Below are 24,937 nucleotides of genomic sequence, written 5' to 3'. Positions count from 1 at the left end.
ACCCCAGCTGCCTTATACATTAGATAAGCAAGTTAAATCAGTTTTTTAAACTTTCACGTTCATATGACTTCACTGGGGATCTTATTAAAAGATGTCAGACTGGGCATGGTGGCTCACACCTGTAATCCCAATACTTTGAGAGGCTGAGGCAGGAAGATCACTTGATCCCAGGAGTTCGAGACCAACCTGGGCAACATACAATGAGCCAGACACTATAGGAAGTGTCTCAGTTTGCTTGGGCTGCTATAAGAAAATACCTTAGACTGAGTGGCTTATAAATAACACGAATTTATTTCTCACAGTTCTGGAAGCTGGGAAGTTCAAGATCCAGACACCAGCAGATCCAGTGTCTGGTGAGGGCCTGTTTCCTGCTTCCAAGAGAGCAGTCTTCTTGCTGTGTCCTCACATGGCAGGAGGGGTAGGGATCTCTCTTGGGTCTCTTTTATAACAGCCCTAATCCCAATCATGAAGACCCTGTCCTCATGACTTAATCACCCCCAGTGCCACCCATTGGTGACTAAGTTTCAACATAGGAGTGTTGAGGGGACACAAACATTTAGACGACAGCAGTTTGCATAAGGCAGAGCCAGCAAGGAACTAAGATCAAATGTGTGCTTCAGAATTAATAATAGTAATAATCTGTGAAGGTTTTTAGACTTTACAAAGTACTTCACCTATCTTATATTCTCTCAATAGCCCTATAGTAGACATTCAATTACTCTTTATTTATTTATTTTTTTAGACTTGAGGAAACTGAGCCCCAGAGAATTCAAATGACTTGCCCAAGATCACAATTAAGAGGTGGTAGAAACTGGACAAAAATCCGGGTTTTCTGGCTCCCAGTGTTCCGTTTTCTGAGTTCTCCCCATCATGCAGTGCTCTAAGATTTGGAAGAGGTAGGGAACGTGGGACATATAAGGAGGAACGTGGGACATATAAGGAGGAACAGAAGCTTGCAAACTGCCCAGGCACCAATTAGAATAGTAAAATTAATTGCATTTTTTGTTCATTCCACAAATATTTATTATGGACTTCTCTGTGCAAGGCACTGTGTGAAAACATAAAAATACACAAGACATGGCCCATTGCCCTGAGGTTGGAACCTAAACCAAATGCTTACATCCAAGGCCGGATGTGGTTGTGTGGAATATGTAGCCCACACTCAGAGCCACAAGAGCAGGGAGTAAGGGGAAATCGACACTGGCTAGGCAGAGAGGGGAAAACTGTGAAGGATGAAAATGATTTCAGTGGCAAAGAGTGGTGGCAGATTATGTCCAAAAATGGCCAAAGTAATCCCTCTTCTCCTGCATGACTTTTTGAAATGGATTTCACCACTCCTCTTATTATGGACTAAATTGTGTCCCCGCCAAATTCATATGTTGACACCCCAACACCCTAATGTGACTGTATTTGAAGATAGGGTCTTTAAGGAAGTAATTAAGGTTAAATGAGAACATAAGGGTGGGGCCCTAATCCAATATGACTGGTGTCCTTATAAGAAGGGAAAGAGACAGCAGAGGCTGAGCTCCATGGTTCACACCTGTAATCCCAGCACTTTGGGAGGCCGAGGTGGGTGGATCACCCGAGGTCAGGAGTTTGAGACCAGCCTGGCCAACATGGTGAAATCCCATCTCTACTAAAAATACAAAAATTAGCCAGGCGTGGTGGCACAAGCCTGTAGTCCCAGATACTCAGGAGGCTGAGGCAGGAGAATCGCTTGATCCTGGGAGGTGGAAGTTGCAGTGAGCCGAGATTGCACCACTGCACTCCAGCCTGGGTGACAGAGTGAGACTCCATCTCAAAAAAAAAAAAAAAAAAGAGAGAAGAAAAGAAAAGAAAGAGACAGCAGCAGAGATCTCTCTATATATATACATATATATATTAAAAAAAAAAAAAAGTGAGGCCACAGTGAGAAGGTAGCCATCTGCAAGCCAGAAAGAGAGGCCTCACCGGAAACCAACTCTGCTGGCACCTTGATCTCCAGCCTACAAAACTGTGAGAAAATAAACATCTATTGTTTAAGTTACCCAGTCTGTAGTATCTACTTATCACAGCCCATGCTGTCTAACACACCTCTCATCAAGAGGTAGAGTCCACTTCCTGAATCTGAGATAGCCCTGTTACCTGCTCTGAATTGTGACAGCAGAAGTGGTATTGTGCCAAATCCAAGGCTAATCCTTAATAGAACTTGAGGCTTCTGTTTCCCCCACCTTGAAGTCCTCAGCCATCCTATAAAGCCTGACTACTGCTGGAAAAACCATATAGGAAAGCCTTAGAGCTTGAAATACAATAAGGTGAAAAAGGCCCGTGAAGATGAAAAACTAGAGAGAGAAGACTGAGGGTTCCAGTCCTTCTCTCTGAGAGTCCACATGCATGAGTGAGGCCACCTTGAGTCCTACAGCTGCATGAGTGAGGTCAAACAACAGAGGGTGGAGCACAGATGAACCATCTCAGCCACACCATGCCCATCCAACCCATACAATCACAAACAAATAAAATGGTTGTTATTTTAAGCCATTAAAATTTGGGATAGTTAGGGCCGGGCTCGGTGGCTCATGCCTATAATCCCAGGACTTTGGGAGGCCAAGGCAGGCAGATCACCTGAGGTCAGGAGTTTGAGACCAGCCTGGCCAACATGGCAAAACCACGTCTCTACTAAAAATATGAAAATCAGCTGGGCGTGGTGGCATGTGCCTGTAATCCCAGCTACTCAGGAGGCTGAGGCAGGAGAATCGCTTGAACCTGGGATGTGGAGGTTGCAGTGAGCTGAGATCACACACCATTGCACTCCAGCCTGTGTAACAAGAGCGAAACCCTGTCTCAAAAAAAAAAAAAAAAAAAAAGATAGTTTGTAATGCAACACTAGATAACTGATACAGGTGGAGTAAGAAAAGGGTATTCAGGTCAGAGAGAATGGTTTAAACAATGGCATGATGACAGAAAAATACAATTTTGATAAAGGTGAGTAATTCTGATTGGGAAAGACTTTAAGAACATAGAGAAAATGAAAAGATAATGCAAGAAAGGTGAGTTGGGGTTAAATTGTAGAGAGCTTTCATTGTAGTAAATTTTTATTAAGCATTTACTATGTGTCAAATACACAGTTCTTTTCATGAATTAACTACACAATCCTCACATAGCCCTATGAGTGGGTTATTCTATTATTATCCCCTATTTTACAAAATGGACACTGAGGCTCACAGGTTAAATTACTTGAAAAAAAATTACATAGTGCTGAGACTGGGATTTGAACACAGGCAATCTAACTTGTGTTCATAACCTCTACAGAGTTATGACTAAACCAAGGAATCGGAAACTTCGTGATGAACAGTGGAATTATTTTAAGCTGCGGAGTGGCATGACCAAAAAAGCACTTTAGAAAGACTAAGCTGGCAGTTACAGATAGAATCTGGAAGCTGAGAGAATAGTTAGGGTGCTATTGGAGTGGTAAGAGTTTGAACTGACTTGAAAAAATGCAAGAGGGGTGACTCAGAGGGACTTGGGGGAAAAAATTTAAAAACTACTAACAGCACCTAAGGAATGGCTGGAAATGGGATGAATAAAAAAAAGAAAAGGGGCTGGGTATGGTGGCTCACACCTGTAATCCCAGCACTTTGGGAGCCTGAGGCGAGTGGATTGCCTGAGGTCAGGAGTTCGAGACCAGTCTGGCCAACATGGTGAAACCCCCTCTCTACTAAATATACAAAAAATTAGCCAGGCATGGTGGTGCACGCCTATAATCCCAGCTACTTAGGAGGCTGAGGAAGGAGAATCACTTGAACCCGGGAAGCAGAGGTTGCAGTGAGCTGAGATCATGCCACTGCACCCCAGCCTGGGTGACAAGAGTGACACTCTGTCTCAAAAAGAAAGGAAGGAAGGAAGAAGAAAGAAAGAAAGAAAGAAAGAAAGAAAGAAAGAAAGAAAGAAAGAAAGTCAGAATTCATTCCCATCTTTGTGCTTTGGTGACTGAGATGGAAGTCATGTCTGTAAAACACATGGAACACAGGAGGAAGAACTGGTTTGGGGATGAAGATAATAAGTGGGTTTGACTTGTTAGGTGGGAGGTGATGGTGGGATATTAAGTGGAGGTGTCTGCCTGGCACTTGGAGATAGATGAGTGGTACCTTGGGATGGTGGCCAAGGCCATCTGTAGATACAGGCTTAGAATTCATCCAGAACTAAGCAAAGTTACATACATTTAAGGTATGTCAGTTAGGCATCCTAGGTTGCTAGCAACAGAAACTGAATCTGGCTAACAAGTAGAAAAGTCTTACAGAAACAGAGTTCACTGTGGACCTCTGCTCAGACAGGACAGGGTCTAGGGCAGCTCTGAGTTCCAGATAGGAATAACTCACAAATTCATCATTCATCAAGCTGAGATAAGTCAGCTGCAACTACTTTTTCATTCTTTTCAAGATTCAAAGAACTGGGAGGGAATCCAGTGAGCTTGGTGATACGCCCATCCCTTGGCTAGTGAAAGTAAGGATACCTTGATTTCCTTCCCAACAAAATGCTGCATAAAATAGAAGAGGTGTTTCCACTATCAAAAGGCAAGGAGGGGAACAGGTGTTGGTGGCCACAGATAAATCAATGTTCATTCTATTGGGAAAGAGTGTGGAGAAAAGAGGAGGGAGCTGAGGACAGTCAACCGCATGGTGCCCACCTGTTGGAAGATTTGATGAAAAAAGGATAAAGGCAAGTTAAGGCATCGGAAGAGAGAAAATAGGCAAAGGAATTTCCAAAAAATGGGCACACATGTGAGGGTGAAATCCTGCCAAGGACTCAAAGGTGGTAAGAATGTTGAAAAACTACTGGGGTTGCCATTGGAAGCTATTGGTAACATCTGGGAGAGAAGGAGGGCCCGAGGAAGTGAGGAAGAAAAGGAGGGGAGCCCAATGATGGGGTAAGAAGATAGACCGAAGAGATCCATGGAAAAAGGGAGGCAGCATCTATTGTTTGGTGGTAAAAGGAAGGAGAGGAGCTGGGCTGTTGTTTGAAGGGGTCAGTATCACAACGACTCTCAGAACCTGGCTGTTACATCCTATTTGGTCACATATAACTAGAAAATAATACCCAGCCCAGCACTTAGTAATGTCTTTTCTCTGAAGCTCTTGGTGAAAACTAGTGATGACAATAGCAAAGTGCAAATTGATGCTCTGGTTTAATCTGTTTCAGAAGTTACAGAAAGAGGAAATTGAATTTATTTGAAAGCCAACTTTAAAGGGAAATAAAAAGATAAATGCCTTTTCTAAGCTAAAAAAAAAAAAAAAAACCCAAAGCAATGTAACAGTTTCAGAAACTAATTATATAAATGTACTGTTATTATCAGTCTCTTTTCCCCTGGTTGAAACAAACTTCCATAACAACATTTGCAACTATAATATGTGTAACAAGCACTGTTACGGTGTAATGTCTTTTAAATAGGGGTTAGATAGGAGAGAAGTGAGTATCCATTATCTTATTATCATAACATCCGTCAGTCTTCCAGACAAAACACCATCATCCCACTGGGAGCTAAGGACGGTTTTTACTTAAACACAAGGTCATACTGTTTGGGTGCATGGGAGAGCAGTGGAGGTGGGGTGGGGGATTTTCATTTATTCCAAGGCACTCAACACTGGACTTCTTCCAAGAGAGGAAACAAGACTAAATAGATCATTTGTTTTATTCTGTTTGGGCATTTCTTGCGTTTCTCCCAACTGTGGCTTATGGACACAAAGCCAAACTCAGAGCCTAGCTGGAGCTGGCTAAACTCCAGGTCAAAGGAATAAACAATTTGAAGCTCTATTTGCGATTAAGGCAAGCCACACAATTGCAGGACAAAATGAAATTTCGCTGTGAATGTGAAGTCGCAAAGAAACAGCCAGGTAGAAGTGTTAAATGATTTGGATTTCTCAAACAAAACCGAGGTAGAGGTAGGAAGGAAATGTGGATTGGAAGTACACATCTATGAGAAATGCATCTCAAAAACGGTCAAATATTGGAGAATACTGGAGGAGGAACCTGCTGCTTATGGGGACCAACTGAGGTAGGAACACAACATCTTTGGAACAGCCCCTCATGATGGGTGTCAAAAAGCCTGGCCATGTGAGTGTCATGGAAAGTGTAGCTTGGGTCATTACTTCCGTCTCCTCTTGCTGGCATCAGGAAGGCCCGCCAACACCAGCCATGCACACTCAGTAACAAGTATAGTTGGTATTCCCAGCATATCCCACTGGCAGAATGGGTCTTTGTCTTGAATCACTTTCCTTTGGGAGACCTCATCATCGGCCTCATCGCATGTCTAGTGAGAGAGAAAGGAACATTAGTGGCTAGGCTTACTTTAGTATATTAGTTAGCACTGCATCCGGTCTGATTTCAGAATTGACAAGTCATGTACAGTATTGCTCAAAATGTTCCTTCAACAGTACAGGAAAGAATGGGGAAGTGAATGTCAGTCATTAAAATGTAACCCAAAGAGGTAAGTCCTAAGGACTTCTAACGTCTTTCATAGATGAAGAATTTGGACCCTATTTACACTCTAATTGGGAAAGCAAAAAAGGGTTTTTTTTTTCCTTTTCTTGAAAAACATTGGCTCCTTCCAGACAAGAGACTGAAACTCTTCAAAATAGTTATTTTGTGCATTTCTCTCACTGGTTTAACTTTTGAGTAACTTTAGTAAAAATTTAAAGTTATACATAATTAACCAAAGTGTGTGAGATAGGAATCAATGTATCAATGTTAATATCCTGATTGTGATATTATACAATGGTTTTGCAAAATGTTACCATTGAGGAAGACTTGGCAAAGTGTAAAAGAAACCTCTCTGAATCATTTCTTAACAACTGCATGCCAGCCTACAATTATCTCTATTACAAATTTTAATTAAGAAATGTGATTGAGACAGAAATGGATGTAGGGATTCTGGCACATTTTCATAATAATCTGGCTTCACCCACATTTCCCAGTTATTTCTCCAGTAGTTTCTTGAATGACTCCCTTCCATCTGGAAGAGGATACTCCCAGCTTTTCAAACACACTGAGCGAGCTCATTCATACCTGTGGGCTTTCCCCCTCCTTTGAATTGTTCCCAGCTCCAGCCCACCCCACCCTGACTGGACCAAGCACAATACTGTCACTGGAACAGTTCTTAGCATGTCTAAAAGTCACTTGGCTAGTAGTTCATCCACTCGTCAACAAAATTTATTGAGTAACTGCTATATGTGTGGTATGGCTCTAGGCACTAGGCATAGAGTGAGTTGGAAACAATACTGAAATTAGTTTCTCTTCCCTGGTCTCTGGGAGTATATTCCAATGAGAGAGAGTAGAAGAAAACTAGCAAGAAACAAGGTTAAAAAAAAAAAAAAATCAATTCATGATGAGGGCTATGAAGGAAGTCATAGGTTAAAGGGGATGAAGCGACTTTATCTCAAGTGGTCAGGGAAGGCTTCCCAGGGGAGAGGACATTTGAGTTGTGACCTCAAGTGTAAGGATGCAGACAGACATAGAAGATTCTGGGACAAAAAGCATTTCAGGCACAGAGAATAAGAAAGTTGCCCTGTAACTGAATATAAATATTTGGTATGACTAAAATAATTAAACAGATGCTCATTTTGTAAACTGTTTGCTCCTTATTTTAGGACCAAGCCTCCCATAGCCTGTTTTCCTCTATGAGAGACTGAGAACACCGTTTGGCTGGTCCAGATTTTACACTTTTCAGAACAACCCCTTCCCCAACACACACGTGCACACTCTAGCACGGCCACCTACATGCCAAGGGGTGACTGCAGGCTGATCTTCCAAGTGACTCTCATCAGTAGCTGTACCCTTAATTCAGGGCTGTGTCTAGGGAGATTTACATTTCTTCCTCGCTGTTGGGGCCGTCTGCCTGCTAGCGAGGATTCTACACTAACGGCAACATAAATTACTGTCATTAAAGTTGGGTCCTTGGGTCCCCAGAAACCTAACTAGACGCAAAGGAGGAACCAACTAAGAGAGATCCAGGTAACAGAGCCCGGAGCCGGACGGTCATTTGTTGCAGGCCCCTGGGGTATGCGCCTGTCTACCGCGCACCGGGTCCCAGCAGCTGTGGTTACCGGCTGAGAAGGGCTGGGTTCCCAGGACGCTGCGGGTACCTCATGCTGTCACCATAGCCAGGAATCCAGTTTTCTGGATCTCCTCGTCTGTATTTGCCTAAGGCGACCTGCCGCCGCTCCTCTGTCCCCTAGGCAGGGAGAAGTCAGCTCTAGGACACCCTGCAAAACGCCTCGAGGGGTTATCTGCCCCTTCCCGGCCGCGTCCTGGCACCGTTTTCCCCATCACCCGGAGGAGTGAGCGCTGTCTCAGGGCGCCCTCTGTCTCTTCCAGGGGGCAGCCAAGACGACATGCCCTGCGTCTCAGGGACGCCGTACGAGCCCCGGTATCCGCCCCCGCCACCTCACACACCCCCATCCGGGAGACCCACGTGCAGCTGGGCCCGGGCTGGCGCCGCACCTCGGGGTCTGCGCGTCTCCCCAGCGCGTTCCGGGCGCAGCCCCACGACAGGGACCCCTGGGGGGGGGCGGCATCCGAGAGGTCGCAGGCGGAGAGGGGGCGTCCTGGAGGCCGGGCGCGGGGACGCTGAGGCCCGCGGCCACACAAAGGAGGCGGCGGGAAGGCGGGGCGAGGCGGGCCGGGGGCGGGGGCGGCAGGAAGGGGCGGGGGCCCGCGCGGCGCCGCCGATAAAGCCCCCGCCGCCGCGGCAGCCAGCTTGCGCTGTGGGGCTGCCCGGGCTGCGCGGCGTCTGCAGGCGCCACCGCTGCCTCTTTCCGGCTGTGACCCTCCTCGCCGCCGCCGCTTCGCTCCGTCCTCCGACTCCCCGCGCCGCCGAGACCAGGCTCCCGCTCCGGTTGCGGCCGCACCGCCCTCCGCGGCCGCCCCCAGGGGATCCAGCGAGCGCGGTGAGTACAGGCTGCGCGGTGAGTCCCGGGCGCGGCCGGCGCTGCCCTCGGCGGGGGACGCTCCCCGGGGCTCCGCGCGCCGCCGGCCCAGCGCTCCGACTTTGCGCCCGGCCAGGAAGCTGCGGGGCCAGCGGGACCCTGGGGCGCCGACGTCGGGGAGCAGAGAACTTTCTCAGCCTCCCGCGGGCCGCCTTGGCCGGGGCTGGGTGCGCGCCGGGCATCCCAGTCCCGCCGGCGGGGAGCCCCGAGCGGGACCCGGGCAGGGCAAGGCGGGGCCGCCCCGGGGTGGCGTCCAGTGGTACCCGCAGCTGGGAGCCCCGGGGCCGGCGTGGCTCCTGCCCGGCCATCCGAGCCGGCCCTGACCCTGAACCTGAGGTTTCCAGCTGCTCGCCGGCGTCCCCTACCCCGGACTTAGGCTGCGCGCCGCCGGATGGGGAGAGACTGGCGCACTCTTACTTGTTACCTCTGCCTGTGCAGGGGGAGGTGACGCGCGGTGTGTGGAAAGCCTTTAACTTGGCCTCTGGCAACCGATTTAACCCTAGCGAGCAGATCTTTGCTATTTTCATCATCTGTAGAAACGGGAGTTGCGAGGCGAATGAGTGGCTGCAGGTAAAGTGAAAGTACGGTACTCAGAAATTCTGGAAGGAATTAGGCATTTAATGTGTCCACAAACTGAGCGGGGAAGGAAGGCTTCTATTACATAAGACAGCACTCCACCTTCAGGTATTATGGAAGATGCTATTGAAGGTTTTAGTGTTTTAATGAACGAAGCACATTCTTTGTGTGTGTGTCTCTGGAGAAATGTCGAATGCTGCTGTCTTGCTTTGACTACTTTGCAGGGGACGTTCTTATATTTAGCATCAGCATAAAAAGGTGTTCGAAGGTGTGACTTTCTCTTTCAAGCCAAGAAGCCGTTTACTTGTCTGAACTGTTGTGGAACAATGTATGTGATAATTGTGTACTTTGAAGATTTTATATCAAAACTTGAGCACGGATAACTGGAAGAAATGTCAACATTGCTAATTTGTATATCCTAAACCACACTTCAAAAATTGAAGGCAGTTTCAACACTATCTGAAGGTCTAAATCAGTAATTATTTGCTATTTGCAGTATTTCAGTAGAAAAATTTTTGGCTATTAGTCAGGTACTAACCTGAGTAATCTAAGGTTTCTTTTAACCCCCAAATTTTGATTCTTTGTTAATGTTTGAAAATATCGTACCATGCAGGGCAATTACTGAAGGTCATGAAAATGTCATCGTGTTTTATTCTAAAAACAAAAATGAATCTATGCAGAAATTTTCCGTGTCCCATGAACTTCGTATTAGTTTAATTTTAAAATTACTGTCTCCAAAAGAAACTAATTTTCACTTCCACACAAGGGTGATTAAATACCAGTCAGAGATTGTTTGAGGTGGTAGAGTTGGAAATGGGGTGGTGACCTGGCCACGTCCCTGGGTGCATCTCCGCCTTGCTGTCCTCTTCCAGCCAGTTCTTTTCCCGTCGCATGGGGACTTTGGCTCTTGGGCTATTTCTCCTCCTCTAGACCTAAAATCCATGTCCGGGACTCTCTAGATGCGCACTTCCTTGACCGTCTCAAATCCAGTGTCTTCCGTGTACTCCAGCTACTAAGTCCTCTAAGTACCTCCAAGTCTTGCCCTCTCTTTGAGATGCTCAACTTCTGAAAACTCTTAGTGCCTCCATCCCGCAAGCTCCTTCCTTCCGGGTTGCAAACCGGACTCCCACTGTAATCTTCAATGCAAGCGATCTCCAATCCTTTTTCTCCTGCGAGTTTGGCAGGTGACTTTGTAGCCCATTCTACCAGGAAAATAGAGGTCATAAAGATCTCCTCACGTCCTCCTCCATCTCCCCTGTACAGACTTTTCTGTGTTTACCCAGTCATCCAATAAATCTTCTTAAGCATCTACTGTGTCTGGGTACTTTGCTGGATATTCATAGGAGATAAATAGAGCAGATCCTTGCTCGCTTGAAACTGTCATTCTTGTGGGAGAAAACCAACTAAAAGCAAATATAATATATTGTAAAATGTATGATAAATGAATAGGGTAGAATTATAAAGAAAAATCAAGTTAGACTGAGAACTTAGAGAAATTTCGAGAGATGGCCTCCTTGGGGCAGTGACTAATGTCTCCAGCTGTGTCCTGAATCCCAACTCCCAATGCCTCTCTCTCCTTGTGAATGTTACTCGCTTTTCTTACTTTTATCTTCAGTCTCTCCCTATGAGCTTTTTTCTTTTTTAGTAGTATTTTAAGAATGCCTTAACCTCCTTTGTCCCTGCATCCTCAGCTCACCTGTAATGACCACTACGTCTCTCCAGGCTTCTTAAACTGGTCTCCCCTTCCTGTTCAGTCCTTCGCAAGCTGGCCAGAGTCTCCTCAAAGTTCAAGGCCCGTGACTTCCTGAACAAGCAATCTTTTTTTTTTTTTAATTTTCATTATTATGCTTTAAGCTCTGGGGTGCTTGTGCAGAACGTGCAGGTTTGTTACATAGGTATACACGTGCCATGGTGGTTTGCTGCACCCATCAACCCATCACATTAGGTATTTCTCCTAATGCTATCCCTCCCCTACCCCACTCCCCGCCCCCCACCAGAGGCCCCGGTGTGTGATGTTTCCCTCCCTGTGTCCATGTGTTCTCATCTGAACAAGCAAACTTATGGATACCCACTAGGCTTCTCCGTGGCATTTGATGAGGTTCTTCTATTCCTTTCTGATGTTTTTTTTTTTTTTTTTCCACCCCTGGTTGCCACCTTCTGGTTTTCCTTATTTCTCCCTGGCATCTCTGCTATCTCTTGGGGCTACCTAGGGTTCGCTGTCATCCGTTTTGTGCTCTGTGTATTTGGGTGAACCATGTTCCCACAGCTTCAACTCTCACTAATATGAAATGAGTCCCAGATTGGCATGTAAGCTAGCTTGAGCATGCTCCTGTGTTCCAATCAGTTACCTACAGTCTGGTGTACTTACCCATACCCTTTAGGCCAAAAAAACACCCCAAAATTGATTTTAGTTTTCACCACCCACCCCATATCCGCTTCATTGTTGGCCAAGATTTGTCCCTGTTTTTTTTGGCAGTGGCTCCACCATTCATGGAGGTGTTGGAGCAGGGGCCTCACAGTGATGCCGGGCTCCCGCACTGCCCACATCCAGGCCGTCACCAGATCCTGTTGCTTCTCTGTGCTGTGAAATTCCACAAAGGTCCGCTCTAGTCACGCTGGCCTTGCCTTGCTTTAGAGCCCAAAAGTGGCAAAATGGTGGCCGGTGTGCCGCTTCTAGCAGTAGGCAGCAGTGTTGTTGGCCTGAACAAAGTATATACAACTTGAGTTAATATTTAGAAATCTGGAGATGCCACTTGAATGTATAGCTTCTCCTAAAAGCCAGAAGACCTGGATGAGGCAGTGCGCGGTGGCTCACACCTGTAATCCCACCACTGTGGGAGGCTGAAGCAGGCGGATCACTTGAGGTCAGGAGTTCAAGACCAGCCTGATCAACATGGTGAAACTGTGTCTCTACTAAAAATACAAAAATTAGCTGCGCCTGTAATCCCAGCTACTCGGGAGGCTGAGGCAGGAGAATCCCTTTAACCCGGGAGGTAGAGGTTGCAGTGAGCTGAGATGGCACCACTGTACTCCAGCCTGGGTGACAGAGTGAGACTCTGTCTCAAAAAACAAAACAAAACAAAACAAAACAAAACAAAACAAAACAAAACAAAACAAAACGTGGAATAGGAGGCTTACATTCCCATGTGGCAACACTCAGCTGCTGCTGGGTTTCCAGTGCCTGAATACACTGGAGGTCAGTTGCTTTCTGGTTCTCCCGGACCTGTGACCCTTGCTTATAGTAGCGTTCTGGCTCCCATGGGCTTCAGAGCTAGAGACCCTAGGCTGAGATGATCATCGACAGCCTGGGAATGCCTAGTGCTTACTGCACAGTGTCGTGCACCTCATGTTGCATCCCTTCTAACTCTCTTCCATGTTACTGCTGGTGTGACTTTTCTCCTGCTGCCCCAAATCCAAGTCTTCTTGAGTCCCTCCTAATAAAATTCAATGGCTCCTTCTTGATCTGGGCTTAAACCCCTGACTCTAAAGGAGTGGCCATGTCATATCACAAGTTGGGTATCTCAGATTGAAAGATGAGCTCTTCGCTATTTTTATACAGTGTTGTACCCGAGTTTCTGAAGATGCTTTTGAGCTCCTGTAGGGTAGTTAATACAGAGTTCTAGTGTTGATGGCAGTCCTGCTGTTTACAAACCATTTCTACAAACCTGACTACTGCCGCACTTCCTCGCAGCCTCCCTGGGTGGAGATAGGGCAGGGTCCATTCTATATCCCAAACAGCCGTGGGGAGTCTGTAAATATGGAGGCATAGGCCATCCCAGGGAGTCCCCCACCCTTGGAACATGGGGAACCTTGTTTTACATGTGGTACCCAGAGTCATACAGTGTGTTCCCAAGGTCATTTAGATGCCCTAGGGCAGAGTCTTGACCCAGAACTCAGTTCCTGTCAGCATGCAGCCAGGGAACTTTCCACAGTGCTCCAAGGGCTCACCAGGCTGCTGGCCATTTGTAATGACCCAACAGAGTCAAAGCTTTCTTCACTCCCTTCCCATCTCCCTGCCTTGTCCCCTGCCTGAAACATTCTTTTCTTGCAAAACTGAACCTCCTGTAAACTCCACTGGTACTGCCCAGTGCTTTTCTGCCTTTGCTCTTTCTGTACCTCGCCTGGAATTCCCTTTCTCCTCCTGTGTTCATTGTCTGGCTGATTTCTCCTTTTTCAAGACTCAGGTTCAAAAAGGCCTTGCTGTCAGTCACCACCCCAGCCCTCTGTGGCACATGTGCAGTGTATGCACACGTCACCCCTCCCTGTGCCTACCTCAATGATGGCAGTTTTTTGTGTTGTAGCAACATGCCCTATCCAGTAGACTCTAAGCTCCAGAAAGACGTGCCTGTGTTTTAGTTTTATTTGCACCAGCAGCGGTGTGTGGCCCAAAGGCAATTAACAGATGTCTGAACTAAACCATATTCATATTTTTTGTAAGTTTACTGCATGCTTTATGGAAGAGTGTTTGTATTCCCGACTCAAAGGGGAGCTCTCTCTGCCAGACCTCCAGCCCTCATTTTGGTACTAGCAAATGTAATATATATCCTCAGGCATTTTAAATTTTTGATTAACCTTGTCTTTTGAGATAAAACATTACTTAGAGAAAAGCGGAAGTCTAGTACAGAAGCGCTTCTGTGCCTGTGTTCACTTCAGTTATCCTCATCTGAACCTCCCCTTTGGCATGGTTCTGCCCTCCTTGAGGTCTATTGGCTGGGCTGCATTCTGCATTTCGTGGTTTTACAGGGTGGGAGAATGCATTTTGGTTTATTTCTATTAACCTTGGTGATGGTGATATATGACCTCTTGGTGACTTTTTTTTTTTTTGTCATGGAACTTTTTTGGCTGATATCGTCAATCAAATTTGGTGGAAAGAGCAGGCTGGGAGAGGGTATGGGCTGCACCACCAATGGAGTGTGTAGGTTACCATCTAGAACTCAGTTTCCTTGTCTATATAATGGGTATGTTGAAATAAATGATCTGAAAGGTGTCTTATTTTTAAAACCTATAAATTCTTGGCTCACTTTCCTTTTGATGTGGCTTTCTCATAAATGTCAAGTCTAGATAAAATTTTTTCATAAATGCATTATCCTGTGCTTATATACCTTAAAGTTCTTGTCTCTCACTTTTTTAAGCCTATAAAATCATTCAGCATTATATTCAGAAAGAGCATCATGGGCCAACATGAAGATTTAGTTTGTATTCCCACTTAGAGCATTCATAAAAATTTTAAATAAATTAGGTCCCATATACTTGAATCTTGTCAACCTGTTGTCCACACATAAATGTGCCTATCTTCCCTTTTCAAACCATCTTTCCTCATGAGTAGCTTGCATGCCTAATCTGAAAACCATTGTTGGGTTTTTAAAAAATACCCTTAGGTACAGAATGGAGTCAAATGCAATAAACTACATCTTTAGGTTATCTCTTGTCTCCAAGTTCCCAGTTTAAGAATACTGAAAGATTAGTACGATTTTATTTCTCTTTTGAGAAATACCACCTTCCATCCAACAGGCCAAGTCTATTTCTACAGTCAGTGAGTCTTGCCTTTATTCTGCTGTTAGATTTCTAGGTCTGGATGTAAGCCCAGTCCAGGGAAGTCGGCATCCCTTCTGGGATTCTTTCTGTGCATGAGGATGGCCACTGAGCCCAAGCAGTCCTCTATTTGTAATTCCACTCGTATGTTTTGACAAACATGTCCTAGGATTCCTCCAAAGGTAGGGGCGGACACCCTAGTTCAAGATTAGATCAGGAACACCCAGGCTTTTGCCACAGTTTGACCTAAGACATTATCCTTTGCTTCAGAAGATCATTTGAGAATTGGAATTTACATCCATTGTGCCTTTCCATTTTTCTTATTTAAGTCTTTGAAGAGTAATATGAGGAGACTTCAATATAAAAGAAAAAAATCCCATCAAGAGTCAGAAAGGATTTCCTGTTACGGCTGCAAATCTTGGTAAACGCACTTAGTTTTTGTAAACCATGCCCCAGCCCCAACCCCTAGTGAGAACTCTGGTAACCTGGGGAATTTCTCTTGAGAGCATACCAAAAATAGCATCAGTGCCTTCTCTTACCCCTACCCCAATTTTCGCCCTCCATGTGTGCCAGCAAATATAGCTATAGAAAAAATAACCACTTGTTTTTATCCTAAGTTTTTATGGGCCAAATCTTGAAGGTGGATGTGGGTATGTGAAAGAGTTTAATGCCAAATACAAAGCCCACTCGGAAATGAATAAGGTGACTACAAATGAAAATGGATGTTTCTTTCTTCCTTTCGGGAAAGTGCTATGTAAATAAAGGCAGTGTTTGCTTCCTCTACTAAAATTTATTTCTTCAGTTTTTAAATAAGAAATCCACTCAAGAAGTTATTCTTACTGAGGATTTGGTCACTGTTAAGATTATAGGAACTATTAACTACTGCATTATCTTTTGCTTACAAGAGCACAAACCCAAATCAAAATAACTCAGAAACAAGGCAGAGAGCTGTTGGCTGACACTGCCCACTCAAGCATGGGAGAGGTGACTCTGGCCCTGAAGATGACTGGAACCAAAGACTGAGGACTTGGAGGCTTTCTTCTCTCTCTCCTTGCCTCTCATCTCTGCTTCTCTCTGCTGATTGTGGTGGTCCTCTCCGGGACCATGACTGTAGGTAGCTCCAGGCTTACCTCCCTACAGCCTCCTGAGTGAGGAGGAAAGAGGGACTTTTCAGCCAGTTCCAGCCGGGAAAAAAAAGAAAAAAGAAAATCCTAGGGAGGAATTCTGATTGGCTCAGTTTCAGTCACATGCCCTTCCCTGTACCAATGGCTGTGGGCAGAGGAGTGAGGTCCTATGATTGGCTGATGCTAAGTCACATGGGCACATGCCCTTCCCTGTACCAATGGCTGTGGGCAGAGGAGGGAGGTTCTATGATTGGCTGAATCCCGAGTCACATGGCCAATCCTTGGTTAGGAGGAAAGGGAGTGTGGAGAGGACGGTGTTGCCTGGCGTTCCGCAGCTGCCTTTCCTTCTGTTTTCCCTGTAACAGAGGCGCTATGTGATCTCCTAGAGCCTAGTGCCTGCCTCTCGGCTAGATGCTGATATCATTCCCACTCATGTAGTTGGGAAGGAAGGGTGTGGCAGAGATAAAGGGTCCACGGTCATGCAGTGTGTGGGGGTCACACGGCCTGTATGCCAAAGTCACACACCCTGTATATAGGTAGGGCCGCCCAGCCTTTATGTGTCAGTGCCAGAGCCTGGACCTGGGTCTGTAGATGTGTGAACTGTGAGCTGATACCGTGGGTTTTCAAAGATTTACATCCCATCAATGTTTATACCTTCTTGAAAAGAAATTCGTGTCAAAGCACACTCCTGCTTTCAAGACTACCTCCTCGCCGTGCTGCATGATAGCCCTAGTATCACAACCAAAACACATGATACAGAAAGAGGCCAGTATCTCTGTGGTACGTTTGAATCATGGTTTTATGCCTTTGGCCCCTTAGTTCCTTCCTTAGACACTTGTTTTTTTCTGGGACTGAAATCTAAAATTAGTACTGACCTTTGGATTGAGAAGGTAGATTTACACAGAGTCCAAGTGAATAACTTAAGCTGAGCCGGATAAAACTCAGCAGAACCACAGAACAAGTGTGCCATGACTTTTCAAAGATGCTTAATTGAACTCTGTTTGCGATTTAACTTCTTTTTCTAAGGTTTATAGTTACCTTTATTTCAAAATTTGTCATTTAAAAATATGTGTTTCCTCCTTTTCCGCCACTGTATAGTAATTAAGAGTGTGGAGGATTTGGAGGCCAGCAGGCATTGGTTTGAATCTAGAGGCTACATGTTGGAGGCCATGAGCCAAAGCCAAATTTCTAAACATCTCCAAGCCCATCCGTGAGTTGGGCCTAAAGGTGTTTAGGCTTAAGGGCCACCCCTTAAGTGTTGTGAGGATGAAGGGAAGAGTATATCTTAGGCGCTAAGCACAGTGGCAGGAATGGAGCTGACTTTCGGGACACGAGGTGGCTGTGGTTGTGGCACTGGGTAATATTTGTTCACACGAGTACAGGTGAGCACTTCTCCGAGACTCATGTCTTCCTTGTGCCTTTGACCTGATGAATGAGTGACTTTCTCTGTGTCTTTGCATGCTTTGTTTCCAGCCACCTTTCCTGCTGCACTCTCAGTGGGCAGTACTCCGCAATGATCACCTGGTCATCTGTCCTGCCCGCAGGCTTCAGGCTCTTGTGCGTTGGCCATGAAGCAAAAGAAGGCTGTTGCGTGAAATAACCTCCTTCTGACTCCACCCTTGCATTTGTGAGATGTAAACAGCAGTGTTACCAAGAGATCTTCCAGGGAGCACGTTGCAGGTAGCCCTGCCATGCTGGCTGCTTTTTTCCATTAGGTTAGTTGTGAATAACGAATAAATGTCTATGCAGGGCCAGACATGTCTATGCTGGCTCACGCCTGTAATCCCAGCAGTTTGGGAGGCTGAGGTGGGCACATCACTTGAGGCCGGGAATTCAAAAACAGCCTGAACATAGTGAAACCCTGTCTCTACTAAAAATGCAAAAAATTAGCTGGGCATGGTGACACACGCCTGTAATCCCAGCTACTTGAGAGGCTGAGGAATGAGAATCACTTGAACCCTGGAGGCAGAAGTTGCAGTAAGCAGAATTGTGCCACTGCACTCCAGCCTGGGTAACAGAAGGAGGCTCTGTCTCAAAATAAAACAAAACAAAAAATGTCTATGCAGTAGAAAAAATAATCTATTTGGTTTAATATTTAGGTCTCTGCAAAGGCAGCATCCAGAGGCTTCTCTTTTCATTCTTGTTTTTCTGACTGAAAAAATCATTCTGCTATGTCCAGTGATGTCCAGATACCAAGAAATAACTATTTTAAACATATGGTGAATATTTTTAAAGCACATGGTGATGGTCATTTAATTATGATTTGATTCCGTCAATATGCAAAAGAGTTCTGAGAATGTTGGGTTAACCTTAGCAAGCATTCCCAGATAGGAGATGTGTTTTCTGCTACCATTGATAGGATTTTTTAAGGATTTTACTGGCAGCTATCCACTTTGGACTTCATACAGCAGTCTGAGTATATGCCCACACCTGAATTGTTGCTCTAACAGTGAGATTAGGGGATGCCAGGGAGAATCTGTATGATGACTTAATTGTAAGGGAGAGCTTTCTTTCTAAAGGTGTGGATTTTTCGCTTTGAAATTTATATACTAAAAGACTCCTATTATGCCAAACCTGTGCTAATTTCTTAATGACATGTTAGTTAAAATAACAATTTGGAGGATTGGCTAAGGATGCCACAGTATTCATGATAAACCTGTTCTTGTGCAGCAAGGTGGTAAATCATGAATATCAAAGTTCTGATCATACTAATTTAAATTAATTTAGCATAGTGGAAAATATGAAGACATAGTTTTTCCAATGCATATGTCACTTCTTAGCCTAAAATTTCTATGAGTGGGACAAGTACATTTTTTACATGTACGGTGGCAAAATTATGCTTGTGTACTGCTCTCTACCTTGTGTTCTGGTTCTGCATGTGTTTTCTCTGCCCTGTTAGGAACCTCCAAGTGGAGTATCTTATTCTTTTGGCCTCCTTCCACCATACCTGGCACAGAGGAGCCCAAAAAGTACTTCCAAGGGGAGAGGGAAGTGGAAAATTATGCATCATCAGTGTGTCAAGTACTATTAGGCATATTTTATACATGATCCTGTTGAATCCTAACAACGGTTGTAAGGTAGAAATCATTCCTGGTTTATAGGTGAGAAAAATGAGATTCAGATGTGTAGAACACCCTGCTCCATTCCCACTGATGGGATATAGACTCCGGGTCTGTGTCTCTCTGTGGTGGACACTTTGGATCCTGAAACACTGTCTTTAGTAATGATTGAGGCTAAGCCATGTGGCTGAGCAGTGATGCACGGCCTCACAGATTGAAGGTCAGAGCATTGCCGGGCAGAGGATGAGTTTAGAGGTCAAACAAACTTGGTTTCAAACCCCAGGTCCACACTTCATAGTGTATGGCTTTAGGCAAAATACTTCCCTCTCTGTGCTTTATTTCCATAGCTAGAGAATAGAGAATGATGAGGATATTACCCTCCTTGCAGAGAAAGATCATAGTGTCCCCAATTAACAAGCAGGGAAATGGGAAATAGGAAATATAGTGACTCAAGTCACTTGGCAAAGGCAGGGCTGTGGCAGGTTGAGAATTCACGTCTTTGACTCCTGTCACCTGTTACCTCTCCAGATGCCAAGTCTGGGTACAGTTTGATGACAGAACTGCCATCACCTGCCACTCACCCTTGATTAGCCCTTAGCAGCCCCCATAACTTGGTGGCTCTTACAACCTGATCCTAGAGCCCCATGGCTGATTCATGCGCTTTTTCTCTATTGTGTCTTCTCTGTATTCACTCCTGTGTTCTCGAGGAAGATTCATTCCAGAGGGTAAAAGAGAGTCTACAAGACTTGTTCTTAATGTATACACCCAACACAGGACAAGAAGGAAGTTGAAGGTGGCACGCTATTTTATTTGGGTGGCGTGCAGCTGAAGAGCTAGTTTTTGAGCACTTACTCTGTAATAGGTGCTTAGAGGGGCACAGAAGTATCTGCAAAACAGGCCAATCTTTGAGGGGTTTATCTATTTAGGTAGAAAGGGCACATCCGTGATACTTAATAACAATTTGAGATAGTCTAGAACAGTGGCATATGGTGTGAGGGAGGGGAGGCAATCAGGGAGCATTTGTAGAGGATCTGAAAGCAATAATGAAATTACCTCAGGTTTTTTTTATTATCATGGTGATAACATATTCCTCCACCAGAGCCAACCACTTCTACCACTCCCCCCTTGTCCCTAAGTCCTGTACTGGATCAATAATCAGCTGCCAAAATGAGTTGATACCAGTGACATGTTTGGGAGGCCAAGCTGGCAGTGGTCAGTGTGGACTGAACTGTTGGGGAAGGCTGCGTGGAAGTCCCCTCCCCTCCCTCTCAGTTAGGACAGGACACCAGGAGAGCAGTCTGTGACCCTGAAGACTGGAGCAGTCCCTGATGCCCGTGAGAGCCATGGGCCAGGAAAGTGCTTTCTGTGCATTGCCTCACCGCCTGAGAGGCTGGTGGCCCAAGATGTTTGTTCTGTAGCTGAGGAATCTGGGCGAGCGACAGGTGTCCTCCTATGCAAGATTAGGGGAGTAACGCCCAGCTTTCAGACTGCCAGCAGGGGGGCTCAGTAGTGCTAATGCCAAGCCCTTCATGCAGAGAAGGGACTTAAGTGTCAGTCACTGTTTTGTGCCAGAGGTAAATCTCTCTGCAGAGGGAAATGTTGGCACATAGCTGATAAACACCAGTGTCTAGATAGCCCTCCTGGGCACGACAGTCCTCATTTTTTTTTTTTACTTGACTCTCCACAAAATTCTTTTTGCCCGAAACTTTGTAGAATTGGTATTTATTGATTTGTATCAGCTAAGAGTTGGCTATTTAGTCTCTGATGTGCTCTTTATGGCTGAAGAAAAACAGGTAACTTCTTCACAGAGGAGAGATTAATTCCCTTAAAAGGAAGACAAAAGTTTTATGGACAACTTTGGAAAGGTGTGAAACATTAAATATCTATGACAGCAAGACATGGGAATACACAAGCCTGCATTAAGGCCTGATCCCTTCTGGGCCAGGCACATAAACTGAAAATGGCACCTGAGCAATTTCTGAGTACGTCATGAAAAGGCACTGAAATACAGAATTTTCTCTATGAAAAAGAGTGTCCCGGCTTGGAAACTGTGTGCCTGAACATGAAGCAAAAAATTTCCTCAAAATTATTCTGCAAAAAGGGAGTTGCTGTCTAGTAGGGTCCTTACAAAATCATTAGAGTTCACAAAAAAAAAGCTAGATAGATGAGATCCATGAGTGACTGGCTGAGAACAGATGGGGAAGGCACATTCGCCTGAAATTCTCTCAGTCAATGCATATTGTGAATGCATATCGAGGTTGCTTCATGAAAAGGGGTTAAATTTTAAAAAGAGAGGCAAAGAAATTGAATACAGATTTAGTACTTGTTCCTGAAGTTATAACTTCAGGGTTGCCAGATATTGAACGTTGAATTAGTTAAGGTAGTGCTAGTTGTTGTAACAAATAAACCCAAATATGTACCGTGACTCAAACATGATGGAAGATTATTTTCCACTTCTATAAAGCCCAAAGTGGGCGTGTTTATGTGAAACCTGGTGATTTGGTGACCCAGCCTCTTCCTGTCTGTGGTTCCACCTTTTTTAACAGGCAGTTGCTAAGGTCACGTGGTTTGTCAGCATTGAACTGGTGGAAGCAGAAAGATAATGGAGGACTTCATATGGGAGATTTTGATAGGCTAGGCCTGGGAGTGGAATGTGTCAGTTCTCCTATTTCATTAAGTACAGTTCAGCCTTATGGTCACGCCCACCTACCTTGAAGGCTAGGAAATGTAGCCCAGCTCCGCGGTTGGCAAGAAGAGGAAATGGTTTCCTGGGGAGCTAGCTGCCCTCTGTCATTTGAAATTTTATTAAGACCATTGAAGGTCACTTTAAAAGTAACACGATCACGAATATGCTGTGTGGATCGTGAATATATTTTTACCTCTGAGGGCAACTTTCTTGGTCACTCTGAAGGGCTTCTGATGGCCTAAGGTAGGTGTTACAGTGGCAGTGTTGCACATTGTTTTGACAAGTGCTGTGTCATAGGCAACTTGGAAGGTAAGGAGGTGCTGTGCTTAGAAGAATGGTTAGACAACTCACAAATTGAGGACAGGCATGTGGACACTACCTGGGAAGACTGTGAGCTAAATTGCTTCATGGAAGGTGGACATGGAATGAAAAGTACTATTTCTAACTCATAGTGTATGTGATTTCATGTGAGTCATAAAGTTTACTTGGGCAGATTGGCCAAAATTTGTGGGGGGTAGGGATTTTCTCATTGGGAAAAGAAGAGGGCTGTCTTATCTGGGGGATGCCCTATATCCAAGCACACATGGGAATTAGAAGTTAATCAAAGAAATAAAGAATTAACGCTGGAGGAGGGGGGAGCCTCACTCTTGCAATGTGGGAGAAATTGGTCAGATGTGCTGGAAACACACTTTTACATCTGGGAGGAAAAAGAGAGGTGAAAGCTGGGGAATGGGGTTAGTGCCAATCCTGCACTCTGACTGAGGGAATGAAAAGAGACCCAGGGGATTGGACAAGGGGTGGGCAGGTGACCTGTCCCTGGGAGAAGTCCCTGGGAGAAGCCCCTGGCAGTGCCAGTCTCGTGGTGGGCACCCCCATCTGCTCTTTTTTTCTGTGTGATCTGGGCAGGTTCCCCAACCTCTCTGCATCTCTGTGTATAAGAGTCTGTGAGATGATGTGTTCACAGAGCTGTGCACATAGTAGGGGCTTTATGAAAGTTTCTTCCCCCATCTTCTGTGCAGCTACTCACCAGCCCCATTGTTGGGGATCATTGTCTCCATAGTTGGCTGAGTAACTGGGGAGATGTTCTCCCCTATAAAATGCAACTTCATGACAAAAAGATCCCTAAAGATTCGTTGGTGCAGTTTCTTATACTAGAGGTTAGATAAAGCTGAGAAGGAGAACTTCCATTGTCATTGACTTTTAATTCTAGAAGTCCCTGTTCTCCTATCTTAGCTTTGGATGTTGGCAGTAGGGCAGCAGGCTGGTCTTGTGAAGAAAAGTTCTGTGGTACCTAAGAGTTATTGACTTGTTCTTCAGCATCGCATCTCATGTGATCCTCATAGCAGCTCTCTGAAGTTCATGGTGGGGAAGGAGGCTTCTCACTGATCTTATAGATGAGGAAACTGAGTCACAGATCAGATATGTGACATACCCATTGCAGGCAGGCCCAGGACTAGACAACAGGCCTGTTCCACAGTAGTGTTCAATGGGCGTAGGTTTCTTCTGGGAAATAGCAAACGTCCCCTGGCCCTTAAATCCCTTCACAAGGCATTAGCATCAACTGTAGCAAAGGAAATGGAGTCAGGTTACAGGAAGAAGCTCAGTAGCTGGGTGACTAAAGCCAGGTTCGGAACCATGTTTCCCATCACTTAACATGCTTTCTGAGCTTTGAAGAACTTTTTTCGTTTGATAGGTGCTTGCTTGGCAGGAAGAGGCCGGCAGTGATCACCTTTTTAAAAAATTTTTTTGAGATTTTCTTTGCAAACTCTTTGTACCGAAGGAAGAAAGCAAAAGGAGCAAAGAGTTGGAGATAAAAGCACAGGAACCTTTCTTAAAGTGGAAGTTGTCTTCTCATATCTTCCCCATCCCTCATTCCCTTTTCCTACTTTAGAAGTGTTTCTACACCCTGTGCCTGCCGATACAGATATTTTTATTTACTTACTATATTTTGGAAAATGGCTCATATCATTTTTCCTCAGAAGTCAAAATGTGGGAATCGGGGACCACCAACCTCTTGTACCCAGTTCAGACTCTTTCTGCGTCACTGTTTTACGTGTAATTCATGCCAAAAAGTTACACTGAAGGATATGGACGGACCAAAGCTGCATGGGTTTCCTACAACAGGCCTGGGTAGAGAGGCTTGGTGCAAGAAACCCACCTTGATTACAAGAGCCAGAATGGAGAACTGAAAAAGAAAAGAATGTCTACCCAGTGTCACAGGATTACTTTTGTGGGTGCCAAAACATATCTCAAAGTAGCCCTTTAGTCACCTAATAAAAGATGGGAAATGTTTATTCCACGTGTACTACTGGAATCCATGTATTTTAATATGACATCTTTGATATATTTGGAGGGAGGATAGGAAAGATGTTCTCTGTTTTATTTCTTCTGAACCTTTTTAAAAGTTTCTGAACTGCTTAAATGAACCTACCTGTAGACTAGGTGTGTTAAGAAGCTGATTTAGCTACATTGAGCTCTTCCTTTTCCTTACTTCCTTCTCAGGTTGTAGAATACAAGCTCAGCACTTTCCTGCCTTCCCTCTATTGCCCTGGGAAAGATAGTAAGTAAATAGTGACTGTTGCCAAAGGGAGAAGAGTAAACATGGGCTGGATCACCAAATGGTGCTGCATTTTATTTGTATGGTGTCAGAGACACTGGCTGCTTAGATGGCATCACTGAGGGAGATCCCCAGCATGAAGCAGAGAAGACAAACTTGAAGTTTGTCAGGATACCCAGGGTCATTGCAGGTCAGAGAGACTGACTAACAATTACCAGACTCACAAGAGACAGGTAAATAACAAGAGAGTCCTCTGACCAATAAGGACTTTCCCCACCTTAACAAAATCTTCATGGGAAGCCCACTTGTTATAGGAGGCTTGATTGGTGTATTAGTCTGTTCTCACCTTGCTATAAGGACATATCCCAGACTGGATAATTTATTAAGGAAAGAGGTTTAATTGACTCACAGTTCCTCAGGGCTGGGGAAGCCTCAGGAAACTTAAC

The 24,937-nt window shown here is 45.1% G+C and overlaps 1 protein-coding gene across 2 annotated transcripts in view; it reads left to right on the top strand.

The window, feature by feature from the left end:
- The first annotated feature begins 8,797 nt into the window (after nucleotides 1-8,797).
- Nucleotides 8,798-24,937, top strand: part of SERPINE2 (serpin family E member 2) — a 63,724-nt gene continuing 47,584 nt past the window's right edge. The window contains exon 1 of one of the 2 annotated variants that reach the window (XM_055290789.2): nucleotides 8,798-8,918. The gene's annotated coding sequence lies outside the window, so the exon portion shown is untranslated. Of the gene's footprint in view, nucleotides 8,919-17,713; nucleotides 17,870-24,937 lie in introns of those variants that run through there. The other variant, XM_055290790.2, reaches the window with a different exon arrangement.

The sequence above is a fragment of the Symphalangus syndactylus genome, chromosome 8 (genome assembly GCF_028878055.3).
Source record: "Symphalangus syndactylus isolate Jambi chromosome 8, NHGRI_mSymSyn1-v2.1_pri, whole genome shotgun sequence".
Taxonomy (NCBI): Eukaryota; Metazoa; Chordata; class Mammalia; order Primates; family Hylobatidae; genus Symphalangus; species Symphalangus syndactylus.
The sequence above is the reverse complement of the archived record's forward strand: the minus strand, read 5'-3'. Positions and strand labels throughout refer to the sequence as shown.